The 15,299-nt window shown below is 33.8% G+C and overlaps 1 long non-coding RNA gene across 1 annotated transcript; it reads right to left on the bottom strand.

Moving 5' to 3' along the window:
* Positions 1–6,854: 6,854 nt before the first annotated feature.
* Positions 6,855–8,949, bottom strand: LOC145956887 (uncharacterized). The gene is made up of 2 exons (XR_014433227.1): positions 7,863–8,949; positions 6,855–7,106 (listed from the first exon to the last, which is right to left on the bottom strand). It is a non-coding gene; the product is annotated as an uncharacterized LOC145956887 (long non-coding RNA).
* Positions 8,950–15,299: the final 6,350 nt, after the last annotated feature.

The following is a 15,299-nucleotide window of genomic DNA, read 5'->3' on the forward strand; positions in this document are numbered from 1 at the left end:
GTTATTAATAAATGGCTTTCTAATAATATTTAATCTATTTAGAGTTTATTTTTGGTGACATACATTTAGCATTTGAGAATTCGCTTCCTTCCAAAAGTTAAGAATAATGTGTTTAAAATGAACTTACAATGATACATTGTTTAGTTCGGTCCATATATAGCTCTTTTGAGTCAAACAATTTGATTTTACTAATTAAGGGTGTTTGACAAAAGTAGGGAATAAGTTGGTTAAAAATTAAAAAAGTTAGTTGAAAATTGAAAGTTTAAAATTGATAAACCAAATTAATTAAAAATAGTTTGTAAAATTAACCGTTAAACTATGACATAAAATTAAAGGAACAAGGGAGGGAGTCATAATAAGATAATGAAAATGAAAATAAAGAAAATAATGAGATAAAAGTCTTAATATTTTACATGTCTTTAGAAAGAGGATTAATTTATTATATTGAACAACAAAATTATATTATTATAAATTATTTTAACTCTTAAAATATTTAATATTCTAAAAAAATAGTTTTTTATTAAATAATTTTATTTTAAAAACTATCATTAAATTAAAACTCATCATCATTAATTTATACATTTAATTAAAATAAATATTTACTTTATTAATATTTTTAATTAAAATTAATTTTTATGAAATATTTATAAATAATTTAGTAAAATAATATTTTATTAAGTAAAAACTTTTAATTTTAAAATTTTATAAATTATCATTAAATTAAAACTCATTATCATTAATTTATCATATTTATAAAATTTTTATATATTAAATTTAATTAAAATAAAAAAATTAATTATAATGATATATTTATAAATAATTTAGTAAAATAACATTTTTAATTAAAAATATTTTAATTATTAAACTTATAAATTTAAATATTTTTTTTAATTTTTCTTGCAGATTAAAATTGATAGGAAAATCTGCAGAAAAAGTTATCTATAAAATTTTTCTACCATTTAGTAAACATTACTTGTGAATTTATTTTTTTAAGAAAATCTGCAAGAAATGAAATAAAATTATTATAATATTTTCTACAAATTTTTACCATAAAAAAATTTTCTATAATCATTAAACTTGTAGTAAAATTTGCAAAAATTTCTTGTAGATTATTTTTTATAAAAAAAAAGTTGTAAGAAATATTTGTAAATTATTTTTTTTACAAATAAATTCGTAAATTTTTTTGTGACATTATTATTGCAAGATAATTTGTAAAAATATTTGCAAATATTTTTTTTAGAAAAATCTATAAAAAAAATAACACTTTTTTAATAGTGACAAATGATAAATATATGATATTTAGTATTTCAACAAACACTACTAAAATAAGTTCCTTTGTTAAAAGTCTAATTCGGTTAAACAAACTTTTATTAAGTTAATCACATAGATTAAAAGATGAGTTAAAGTGCCTTGTCAATCACATTTCAAGTTAACGAACTTTGCTATTTATTTTTTTGAAACAAGTTTAACATAATATACAGGGGCCTATTTATATGGGGAAAAAACCCCTTTAGACTTCTCCAACTTTAATGGAATTTTTTAATATATTTTTATTTAGTTATTTATTATTTTTTATATTTTTATTGATATGCAACTTATTGGTTGAATTAGAAGACTTTTTTTTGCACAAATATCTTTCCTCGAATGAATCCTGTTCAAGACTTAGTGACATTTAAGGTTGCTACACTACTCTTTGGGTTTGAATTAGATAACACACTTGTATTGTGGGACTTTGCTTTGCTTTTCTGATATATACGACTTTAATGCATCTATGCACGTGATTTGCTTTTCTGGGGACCATTTACTCACAACCCTGCTAACGTTACGGGATGCCCTTTTTATCTCATGGATCTCTTATTGCTATATTTGATGCATATATGATGGCTTCGATGCTTTGTTTCACTTGCAAGCAATATAGTTCACAAGAGATAAAGGGTACCCAAAATTTGACTTTAATAGAAGGTCTACATCATCATATTCATTTATACGCTTTTTTAAAGTGTTGTATTTTAGGGTAAAAACATCAAAGCAAAACTACTAACTAGCATTCCAGAAGCCCAGCTCAATTTCCAATGGGTACTTAGATTCGATCGCATTACTTTTCCCTCTGTTTATATTTTTTTTTTTACCACATTTTAAATTATTTATAATTTTCTGACATTCTTTAATTATTTGAATAAAAGAAAATTAAACACAAAACTGACAAAAGCCGGGTAATATTGATAGAAGGTGGTTGATTATTTATTATTAAACAATCATTAAAGTATCCAAGGATAGATATCACATCATGTGACATAAAAATTCAACATCTGTCAATGACATCACCTAACCAAATTTATGGATTTTTAACTTAGGTCAATGACCTCTCCTCTTCCTAATGAATTCCATTTCTTTTTCTTTCCTTTCTGGGGCAATAGAACTACACACCAACATAGGTTCGTGGGTTTTAGATGAACAAGTGAACCATAAATATTTTAAAATCTGAGAACCTTAATTAGGGAGAAAATTAATTAGCCAAATGAAGAATTTGGCTTACGTAGCATTTTTCACCTGAAAGATTTTACAATTTCTATTGTCTTATTTGGAAGCTAGTTTGTGATGTAGTTTTCTATGTGTGCTTGTAATGGAATCTCCTTTCTTATTCGTCGCTTTCTACTTTGCCTTGGAGTAACGGGCAATGAAAAAAAGTCATAGTGCCCCATTCTTCTAGTTAATTCAGTGATTGGTGACCTTGGATTCCTTCACTGAAAATAGAAGCAATTTCAGATTTGGTGAACTTCCAAAGCTAGGATAGCTGTGCCCTAACATACTATACAGCGGGTTAATTACGTTGTTGACATCACGATTTTTAAAATAACAAGTTTTATCTGTTTTAACTATACTGTAGTAATTTGTTAAAAAGAAAAATATACAACTGCATGGTTTTCTTCATAAACTACGTACAACTTAATTAACTATATTAGAAGCATTTGATAAACAATAGTATAAGTAGTCGATATATTATTTTAATTCAATTTATTTACAAATAGGGGGACGACACCACAAGTAAGAAAGCTTCTGCTACAGTTTACAAAATATTTAAATTCTTAATTGAACAATTTTTTTAAAATGTCCATTCATGTAAAGTTGGATTTGAGCAGAAACAAATTTTAAAAGAAACTAACTAGTAATATTTTTTTTTGTCATCGAAATTATATAATGATAACACTATGTTGGAAACTAGCCAGTAGTATTACTTATATATATATTAACTATGAAAAATTATGAAATTAAGAGTGTCTAAATAATTCATCAAATTTAAATTAAAGAGCGCGAATCATTGAATTAAATTTGAAGTTTTCTGGTTTGGTGACAAGTTAATCGTCAAAGAGTTTATGTAGTTGTTGGCAATGGTACAAATTTGCATTAATTAAAGGAAAAGCACCGACACCGCATGGTTTTAAGTAAATAATTGTGGTACGCAGTGAACAGATTTTCACACTCACGAAGCATCATTGCAAATCATGTTGTCGCTTATTATTTTGCCTCCATTATCTCATATCGTAGGTTAATTTCCCTAACCCTCCCCTTGATCTACACTTTGACCAGACTATATGTATTGCAAATTATACAACTTTGGCTACCATTTAACAAATGATGTCACATTTTATTTGGCGTCTAAGGTTCTATGAAAAAGGTAGAATGCTGGAACTGAGTTTGCCTATGCAGCTAGGGAAGACATAGTGGTGGCATGGGTTTCTTTACCGGATCGAACCACTACGTATGTCTATAACTAGAGTGCATTTGATTTTATGCAATTTATGCGTGCCAGCATGTGATTCTAATTATACAGTACATTTTCAATGTTAGAAAAAATTCAACAAAAATGATTCTATACAATATGATTTAATTTTTTTTTTGTTTACCAATCGAAACGGCCAAGTGGGTCTTAATTCTGCACTTTTTTATGGTTAAAAAAACAAATAGAAAAGTACTATCTCTTTTATAACTTTTAACTTAATGTTATAAAAACCTGTTTGTAAGGGAAATATTATATACTTAAATACATTAATTTAGTCATACTATTAGTTGATGTAAGATCTCCAACATATTTCTTTCACGCTGATAATTGGACATCCTGAACTTGCATAATTGGATATTTACGAGTGGTCTAATAATGGAACAATAGTTTATAGATAGTCTGATAGAACGGACATCAATCATTACGATAAACTTTTATATCATTTTAAGAAATTAAATTATAGAGTTAACTCAATCATATAAAATCAACTTGTAAGATGAAACATATTTTATATTTATATATATACATTAATTTGTTCGCATGCATCACTAGTTGACGAGTAGTGGTGGCTATGATACAACAATGGTAGTGACAACGATGATCATGGTGGTTGTGGAAGTAGTAATAATGATGGTAGTGGTGACAACTATAATGGTGGTGGTGTAAAGATAGTGGTGATTGTGACTGTGATGGTTGTGGTGGTAATGATAGTAACAACAGATGATAGTTTTGATGAAGGTTGTGACAACGATAATAATAGAGATAACAACAATGATGGTTATCTATGATAGTTTTATTTGTAGTATTTTAATCTAAGAGTTATTATTAAGTATTTTCATATTTTTATATAGGCAAGTGTGTTCTCGTTAGAGTCGTTATATATGTGTGTGTTCTCGTTAGAGTCGTTATATATGTGTGTGTTTGTAGTGTATTATATGAGAATAACTTTCAATCTTAAATTTTAGATTAAAATAGATGACTTAAATTAAAAGACTTGGGATGTGTTTGAAAGAACTGTGAAAATTAATTAGATTATTTCAATAATCAATTATATGAATAATCGATTATGATCAAAATGAGATTTTGTTTAAATAAGTTTGTTGATAAATGATTTTAAGATTTTTAATTTCATTTCGATACAACAAAAATAAAATCAAATTTTATGTAGTAGATCAACTTAAAAGGAAAAAAAAATTGTTGAGAAACAATCACAAGCTTCAAATTTTTAGCTTAATAAAAACAACTTATTTTTTTAGAAAAAAAAACTTGTTTATAAATTTTATCTAGATTCCCTAGCAACTAGTCTTTTTATACAAACAACTTTTTTTCTTCTTCCATAAAAACAATTGAAAAGTGCGGGAAAGTAGTCTTTCCTAAACATACACTTAAAATCACAAACATAACTATCAGTGTCGTATAATTATCATTGTTGTTGTCGCCATCATCACTATCACCACCATCGTCATGGTAACAACAATGTTGACATGAGTTACATTAGTGTGGTGGTAGCAATGGTAATGATAGTGATAATGATATGGGTGATGGTGATACTAGTAAAAGTGGTGTCAATGACAATGGTGACAGTAATGATAGTGATAGTGATAGTAGTGGCAGTGATACTAGTATAACTACACTTTTAAAAACTCTATTAGATCAAAGGACGATCTTAGATCCCTCATAAAGAAATGTTATGTTAAAAAAACTCATATGTTCCTTTTAAAGACTTGATTTTAAGATCACACACATTTAAGACAATAGCTTAAGATGACTTTGTATGATGATATGTTTTTTGATAAGTCTTCAAGATGGAACACTTCATTTGTCTAAGATGAATGAATTAAATATTACATTTATTATGCCAAATGACCATATCATATGTTTCAATAATATTATTTAACAGACTGAAGGAATAAAACTTCATGGTACTTGAACTTCACAAATGAACGACAATTTGCTTTTCGTTAGAAGGGACAAACAAATATCTTAAAGTGTTAAAGTAACCTAAAATGTCATTTATGCCTGACACGTATAATAGTTCCTCCCCTTTTGTGCCAAAAAAGTGATAAGTGGTCTCCTTGATCACATAAGAATTGAGAATTCAGTGAAAAACGTATTTAACACATTAACAAATATCTTACTCTATAAGGAACGAATATAAAAAAAGATTAAGCAAGTTGATGAGTGGAACTTAAGGATTTGCAGCGATCATCTTCATCAATCATCTATGTAAAGAAGCTTGAAGAACCCAGAAAGAAAAGAAAACAACTTCAACTATCATTCATTCTTTCTTTCTATATAAAACTTTTGTACTTAAAAAGAAGAGACAAACCTTTTATCATCATTATCCAACTTTAGCCGTGTATTTTAGCTTTAAGCCTAAATAGGCTTTATTGTTTAAAAAATATTGTGTTGAATCTTGGGGAGATTTTATTGTTCAAATAATAGGTAGTTTGCTTAAAAAAGCAAATTAAGGAATACTTAGATTGCGCCAAAAGTGACTTGTGAAAGAATATTTGTACCTTTGCAAAAGATAGTGGAACTTGACCAAACTGATCAAGAACTGGACATAGTCTTAGTGGTTGAGACAAATTAGTATAAAAATATTTTGTGTTTTTTTTGCTTTGTTTGCTCTCCTTAAGGCGTACACTGCTATTTCACTATTTTGGAAAAATATTAAATTTTTTTATTGACATTATTCAACCCCATCTGTTAAGTCTCAATTTTACTTCTTTTTGGATGAGACTTATTGAACAATTCCACTCATCCTTTGAACCATTGCAATATAATTGTTCTCTTTTTGGTTCATTTTGTATGCAGATATAGCTAACCCATAATTTAGCTAACAATACCTTAATACACCTCATTTTTGTGCAGGTATTGAGCTAGAGACTTGAGGATTGAAGACCCTTAGGATTGAAAATCTAAGGAGTAGGGAGCAGAGCAGAGTGGTTGCGCCGGGCGCAACATTACCCGCACCGGGCTTGAGAAGAACAGAGTGCCTCGTCTTTGCAAGCAATATGCGCGCTGGGTGCAAAAGGAATTACGTCGGGTGTGACACCCTCTACCCCGCATATCATAAATCAATAAATTTAAATAATATAACTTTAATAATCAAACATGTTTACAGAGTATCACATTTTTAACAAACATAATCAGCGGAAATTACAAAGAAATAAATCTCAAAGTTTTCAAAGTAATTTAAAATAACATTAACAACCTAATCTAATCTTATCTATACCCCGATGTCACATGTCCTATCAGAGCATAGCCCATAAAGAAGCCTAAGCTTCACCACCAACATCCTCAGCCTCATGCTGATAATCACCTGTATAACGGTTAAAGAAAAAACAACACAAAGAAAAAGGGAGTGAGAAAACATCTCACTCGGCTCACAGTGTAGGAATATATACTAGATAGCCAAACACAAACAATACATACGTAAAATAACAATATCTCATATTTGCACATATATCATGCATTGGTTTTCTTGACTAGACTCACAAATGCATGCATGTGGCGCCATACGGAAGATTCTCATATCATCGTGGGTGACCCTAAGGTACACCTGGTTATCATATCGTGGGTGACCCAAAGGTACACCTAGTTATCATATCGTGAGTGACCCAAAGGTACACCTTGTTAGTCGTGGGTATGCGGCCTCAGCGGCACACCTGGAGTATTGTATGCATATGATGCATGTCAAACAAGACTCTATGCATTCTCATATTACTTTATCACTTTCCATGGTCATTTCATATCTCATTAACATATTATCACATTTCATATCTCATGTCTCAATCATATTTCATATTATCTCTTGGTCATTTCACATCATCACATTTCATCATCACATCATATCATATTATCATCATATCATATCATCACATTCACATTATCACATCATATTCACAACTTTCACAATCATAGTCTCAACATAGTTTCTATTCATACACGTATATTAACCAAGCAATTAGAACATACAAACAATATGACATATAACAAACACAGGATTGGGAGCCAATCCCACTACCCAGCATACAATCCCACACCCAGAGCGAGGTTTCTCACTCCCCCCCTTTACCTGGATGACAAGCGCTGAAACTAAAGAAGAGCTTCCTCCTCTAGGCTCCTTCTACTAGGATAGAACCACCTCCTATGGATTCCTCTAGGTCTTCAAAGAGAAGAAGAGGAGAAGAAGAGAGTATAAGAGAAGAGAGAATGAGAATTGAGGGATGGTTTGCAATGGAGAAGTGAAGGGCTATTTATAGCCTTCAAGACACATTAAAAAAATGGAAAATAATGAAAAAAATCTTAGACAAAATTAAGTGGAATGAATTAGTGAGATGAATTATTAAAGTTGGTGGGATGAATTAATGGAGTTGGTGCCATGTTCTTTTCCTCACCGACTTTAGCTACTGATTTGGACCTTATAGACAGCCGAATCTGAAAATATTTCCTTCATGAAAGTTGTAGGATGTTCTCTTATCTTTCCATAGCCACCAAGTTTGTATCATTTGAACAACCACCGACCAAGTTATACCCCACAAACCGAGGCTTGCCAATCAGTCCAGCGAGAAACAATTGTATCAATCAAATTCCAATTTTGACCTCCTAAACGACCGATTTTGCAAATGGCTATTTCTGTAAAAGTTGTGCGTTTTTCTCTTAGATTTCCATTGACACCAATTTTGCATCATTTGGACCATCACAGCCCACGTTATGCCCTAAACACCGAGGTTTGCCAGTCAGCCCAGCGAAAACGATTTTATTGAAAAGAAAGTTTACAACTATCTAATTAAGCCCAACAATATACATATATTTCTAAAGCCTATAATTAAGCATAAATGGAGTATGAATTAGCTACATTTGGAATAAAAGATAACTACCAAATATCATAATAATAATAGTAACCATTTTGGAAAACTGGGGTGTTACACCGGGCGTGTTCTGAGGCAGAGAATACTTGACCTCACTGGAAGGCCCCGCGCCGGGCGTGAAGACTTACATGCTGGGCGCGAAACCCTAATCTGATCTCCCCAAGCTCGTATTTGAAGCCATTTTTGAGGGTTTCTCCCTCATTCACACATTGGGCGCGTTTTAGGAGCTGTGGAAGGGATTCCCGGAGCTTGGAGTCGTTCGTGTGTGGGTCTTTCCTTCGGTTCTTCATTTCTCCCTTCATCTCTATTTTGTATTTACCCTCATTGTTGAGTGGTTCTACCCATTTTTGTGGGGTTAGATGTAACCAACGTACTCTATTGTAATCCTTACGTTTTTAATGATATATATATATATATATATATATATATATATATATATATATATATGTATTGTTTCATTCTTTGTTGTGTACGTTTCTAAGCTTAATGCTTGCTTTGGATTGATCACCCTTTGCATGATTTAAGGTTCCATTGAGTATTGGGAAATACCATTGAAACTAGTTCTGGAACATATGCCTAGTGGAGATTGTATCTAGGGATAGAGCTTGACCCATTAGTAGTATTAAACCCTAATCAGTAATGCGGGTGTAGGTATTGGGTACTCAAGGGATTGATATTCAATATCCGCACCTAGGCTCTTTCTCTAAGGGATTAGGTTTGAGTAAACTTATGGGTTGACTAAGCAATGTATGTAACAAGAGATTAAGGATTCATTAGTCTGACGTTTGGTGAAATCTAACCCCCACAACCTCACAATACCATTATACCATTTCTTACCTTTTCCACTCACAATCAACTATTTTTGTAGTTTAACATTCCAATAGTCACAACCTTGAATTCACATGACAAACTATGAAATTGGAATCATTCTTTAGTCACGAATAGTCAATAAATGCTTATGTTACCTTCTAATCCCTGTGGATACGATAATTTTACTACTTGAACGGCCGGTATACTTGCCGTGTTTGAGACCGTTGATAGAGTTAAACTAATTTACAATTATAACAAAAGTACTTCAACGGAAATCTCAACAAGTTTTTGGCGCCGTTGCCGGGGATTAGCAAGGCAATTTAGTATTTATAGCTATTTGTGACTTGTTCCTTTACTTTTATTGTTAATTTTGATTTTAGCAAATGAATTCTTTGGGCTGACTTGTGCACTCTAGTCTTTTGTTTTCTCTTGTATGCAAGGTACTATCCGAACCAGAGGTACTGCTTCTTCTGAGCCATTGTTGAACGATCCTGAGATTGAACGCACGACAAGGAGGAATAATAGCAACAGGAGGAGAAGGAGGAACAGAGCAAATCCAGTTGGCCAACCAACCACTCATATTCCTGAAGTTTTTGTTTATGAGATTCCTGAGTTCACTATGGAAGGTGAAGGTGGTGCTCACAATGACAATCACAACCGGAGGCGCACTATAGGTGATGCTTTCACCTACACTAGCCCGAGGGAATTCTCTAGCATTGTGAGGCCTACCATGAATGACAGACTAGCAGAAATGAAGCCTGCACTCCTATAGCTTATAAGCTCTCATCAATTTTCTGGCTTGGATCATGAAGACCCACATACTCATCTCTACACTTTCTATGAGTTGTGTGGTTCAGTTGGAGTTTCTGGGGCTGATGAAGAGGCACTGTTCATGAGGTTGTTTCCATTTTCTCTGAATGGGAAGGCTAAGGCTTGGCTTCATTCTCAACCAAACCAAAGCCTGACCACTTGGAGGGATGTGGAGACAAAATTCTTAGCCAGGTTCTTTCCCCCGTCCAAGAACACTGAGGCTAGAACTGCTATTGCTACTTTTGCTCAAGGTGCGGATGAGCCACTATGTGAAGCATGGGAGAGGTACAAATCACTGTTGAGGAGGTGCCCCAATCATGGTTTTGAGGTGGAGCATCAAGTTCAAACTTTTTGTAATGGGTTACAACCTCAAACCAAGATGATACTGGATGCTTCTTTTGGAGGGTCAGTCATGTTTAGAACTGCTGAAGAGGCTATCACAATCATTGAGTCCATGGCTTCCACTGATTTTAGGAGCCAGCATGGTAGAAGCTCTTCACACAAGAGAGGAGTTTTGGAGCTGAGTACTCAAGATGCAGTGTTAGCTCAAAACAAGATACTTTCCCAACAGATTGAAGCCTTGAATCAAAAGATGGCCAAGCTTCCTCAACAACTTCAAGCTATGCAATCTAATGCTCCTCCTATGCAACAAGTTATGTCATATGATTTTTGTGGAGGTGACCACCCTAATGGTTATTGTGCCGGATCATCTAGTTCCCAAGGTGAAGCAGTGAATTATATGGGGAATCAAGGGCGGCAAAATTTCTCTCAACACCCCTATCCGCAAAATTCAAACCATGGGTGGAGAAATAACTATGGTGGAAACAAGCCAGATATGAATGCTTCATCAAGTAGCAGGCCTCCACATCAACACCAACACCCACCTTTGTATGAGAGAACCACCAAGTTGGAAGACACATTGCAACAATTCATGAAATTGTCTATGTCCAACCAAAAGAATACTGATGCTTCAATCAAAAATCTGGAGATACAGGTGGGGCAAATAGCAAAGCAGCTAGCAGAGCAACAAAAGGGTTCTTTCTCAGCTAACACCGAGCAAAACCCGAAGGGGCACTAAAATGCAGTATGCACGAGAAGTGGTAGGGAATTTGTGGTGAAGGAGAGTGAGAAGAATAATAAGAGAGCCAAGACCAAGAAGAAGGAGTGAAGGAATTGAGCCAGGTTGAAGGAAATAAAATGAAAAATGAAAATGACAAGAAAAGTAAGAAAAATGAAGAAATTGAAAAAGAGAAAGAAGGAGAAAGTAGAGGAGAAAAAGAAAGCACCCATAAATAATGGAAGACTCTGCTGTATCCTTCCTTTCAGAGACCTTTGAGGTCTCTTCTTGTCAGGCTCGGGACATTAAACACGCGCTTCCTGGGAGGCAACCCAGAGATCTGAACTGTGTTTTTATGTGCTTTTTAGTTACTTGTTGTTTTTGACTTTGATTGTTTATGATTATGTTATAATTGTAGTTTATACTAGTTATTGGGACTTATTTTGTGATTGTTTATGTTCTGTGCTATGTGTGTTGTGTTATGTTATATGTGTTTTCTGTTTTATGTTAATGGTTGAATCATGCTTGAGTAGGTAGAGATAGGATAAATATGTTAGGAGTGTGAGGAGTGTGAAATTCAAGTGAACCCTGCATAGCCTAGATCACGCCGGGCGCGGCTTACCCACGCCCAACGCAACCAGAGGCATTTGGTCTCTGCTAAGACCCACGCCGGGCGTAATTCCTATTGCGCCCGGCCCATCCTTCATTAAAGCCCCTAGAACGACCAAGCCCGGCGCATTTATTGGGGCGTCGGGCGCATTAACTACTGGAAGGTCTGAGCCTTAAATGCGCCGGGCGCGTCTCTGCCAAGCCCGGCGCCATACCAGATGAGGGCAACTCTTGAGATTCTACTGATACCGCGCCCGGCGCGGGAGAATTGCACGCCCGGCGTGACCCTTCAAGTGCCCCATTAACCTCTCGCAACTGCCCACTCTCTTCACTCTCTCAACTTCCCACTCACTCTTTTACTCTCCCACTCTCTCTGTTCCCTTAACCTCTCAACCCCTCACTCTCACGGCCTCTCTCAACTCACTCTCTCAGCCTCATTCTCCGCCTCTGTTCCTTCTTCTCAAGGGCACACATTTGTACTCTTCTTCCTCCACGCACTCCATCTCAAGTAGGTTTCGTATTTGCTCTTTTCTATTTTCATTTCAAGCATCCCTTTTTCTCTCCTTTTCTGTGATTTTGGGCTGTTTACAGTGGGAACTATGACCCACGTTTGGGGTGCAGTCACGCCAGGCATGAAAAATACTGTTAAAGCTTCGGAACGGCCCGTTTCAATTCTAGAACGGCCCGTTTCGGAGCTTGGAACGGACTGTTCCAATTCCAGAACGACCCGTTTCAAACTTAAGAACGACCCGTTCTGATCTTGGAACAGCCCATTCTGGGCCAAATTTTCAAATAAGTCTACCTGCGCCCGGCGCAATTCATTTTTACGCCCAGCGTAGTTGGTTCCAGAGAGTCGTCTCTACTCTCTGCGCCCGGCGCAATTTTGTTTTGCGCCCAGCGCATTTGCTTCCAGAGAGAGCTATATGCTCTCTGCGCCCGGCGTACATATTTCACGCCCGGCGCCATGCACCCCTGAAACCCTTGTGTGTTATGTTTTAATTTTCTCTCTTTGTGTCTGTTTAGTTTATGGTCTAAGGCTAGCCCTCATTGTGCTTTTCCTACACTGGTCATCCCGGTTTACCTTGTTGTGCTCATGTTTTGTCTGCCTGGAATTTCTTTTGTTATTTTTGCAGATGGCCTCCTCAAGCAAGCACCCCCGTGCTGGTCAATCGGGGCAACCTCCCCGCAAGCAAAGAAAAGAAAGGAATATAAAAAAAGATTAAGCAAGTTGATGAGTGGAACTTAAGGATTTGCAGCGGTCATCTTCATCAATCATCTATGTAAAGAAGCTTGAAGAACCCAGAAAGAAAAGAAAACAACTTCAACTATCATTCATTGTTTCTTTCTATATAAAACTTTTGTTCTTAAAAAGAAGAGACAAACCTTTTATCATCTTTATCCAACTTTAGCCGTGTATTTTAGCTTTAAGCCTAAATAGGCTTTATTGTTTAAAAAATATTTTGTGTTGAATCTTGGGGAGACTTTATTGTTCAAATAATAGGTAGTTTGCTTAAAAAAGCAAATTAAGGAATACTTAGATTGCGCCAAAAGTGACTTGTGAAAGAATATTTGTACCTTTGCAAAAGATAGTGGAACTTGACCAAACTAATCAAGAACTGGACATAGTCTTAGTGGTTGAGACAAATTAGTATAAAAATATTGTGTTTTTTTTTGCTTTGGTTGCTCTCCTTAAGGTGTACACTGCTATTTCACTATTTTGGAAAAATATTAAATTTTTTTTTTTGACATTATTCAACCCCATCCCATTTTAGTGTCTTTCTTTTATCCATAATTTGGCATCAAAGCTTAGCCTTTGTCAGGATTGAGCATCTGACCGTGCTAAAGCAAATAATCCTAAAATAGGAAGCAATGAAGGATAGTACTTGCTCGAAAGAACTTATCTTACAAGGTTTCTCGTCTTCAATAGAGAGGACTACCCATATTAGAAGGATAAAACAAAGATGCTTCCAAAGGTTCAGGAGCCCAAGGCCACTGCCATTTTAGAAGCATGTGACCTTAAGACTCTGATGTCATATGAACTCCTAGGAGTCCTAAGAGTTCATGAAGTCCATCTTAACAACAAAAATTCTATAAAAACTAATGACATCGTTGCTTTAAGGACTACGAAAACCAATAAGAAGAAGACAAAGGGAAAGCTCTAAAGGTGGAGTTTGACTACAGCAACTCAAAAGAGAGTTATAAAGACTCGAAAAATGATGAGATTTCACTCATGTCTAATAAATTCAAGAACATTTAGAAAAAGAAAGGAATACTCAGAAGCTTCCACAAGAAAAGAGATAGGTTTAAGAAGCCTTTCAAGGAGGAGAGCAAATAGATCATCTGCTATGAGTATAAGAAACTTGAACATATGAAGCTAAATAAAATGGTCTAGCAAAAAAAAGGTTAAGAAGAGTCTAATGGCCACTTGAGAAGACCTGGAAAATAACAACAGTAGTTCACATGACGAAAAGGCCAACATCTATCTTATGGCAAATACAAACGAAACAAGAATTGAGGTAAGATCTGACTTTAACTTTCATTCTTTTTAAAGAAAAAATGAACAATTGTTCTGATGAATAAAAGATGTCCTATGAAACTCTTATTGAAAACTTTGATATGATCACTCTTTAGTATAAAATATTTAAAGAAAAATACAAGCTCACTGTTTTACAAAATAAAAAAATCAAGAATAATCTATCAGATGCTGTCAAAGAGATTCAAAATCTCAAATGCAAAATCACAAGTAGTGAACCAACTAAGGTTACAACATTGTAAGCTAAAATGTACAATTCAAGAAGGATTTTTCTAAGTTTATAGATAGATCATCTAAGTTAGACCTCCATTTGAAAAAATGGTCTTGGATTTAAGAAAGAAGAATCTAAAGCTTCTTCTTCAAAACTTAAGACTATTTTCTTACAATGTCTATGGTAAAAATAATCATCATACCAACAAGTGTAACTTGAAAAGGAAGCATAAACACTATAAGAAATGTTACATACAATGACATACAAAAAGTGTTAGTATAAATATAATATATGTAGGTATAAATTTATTTGACATATAGTTACACATAATTTTAGAGTTAATTTTGAATAAGATTCAAAAACATATATTATGTGTCACTATAACCTGTACCTATACTTTTTTTTTAACAATGTACCCACATATAATGTATTTATAGTGCATGTAAAAATAGTTTTTAATGACATGTATTGTGTTATTATAGGATGTGTGTCACTACATGACATGTTTCTTATAGTGAAAAAGGAAGGTTAAGGGTACTAACAATAAATAACCCAAAAAATATTTAGGCACTAAAATCTCAAATAATCTCTTTTAAAAATATCCTTAGTGG

The sequence above is a fragment of the Cajanus cajan genome, chromosome 4 (assembly GCF_000230855.2).
Source record: "Cajanus cajan strain Asha chromosome 4, NIPB_CcT2T_4, whole genome shotgun sequence".
Taxonomy (NCBI): domain Eukaryota; kingdom Viridiplantae; phylum Streptophyta; class Magnoliopsida; order Fabales; family Fabaceae; genus Cajanus; species Cajanus cajan.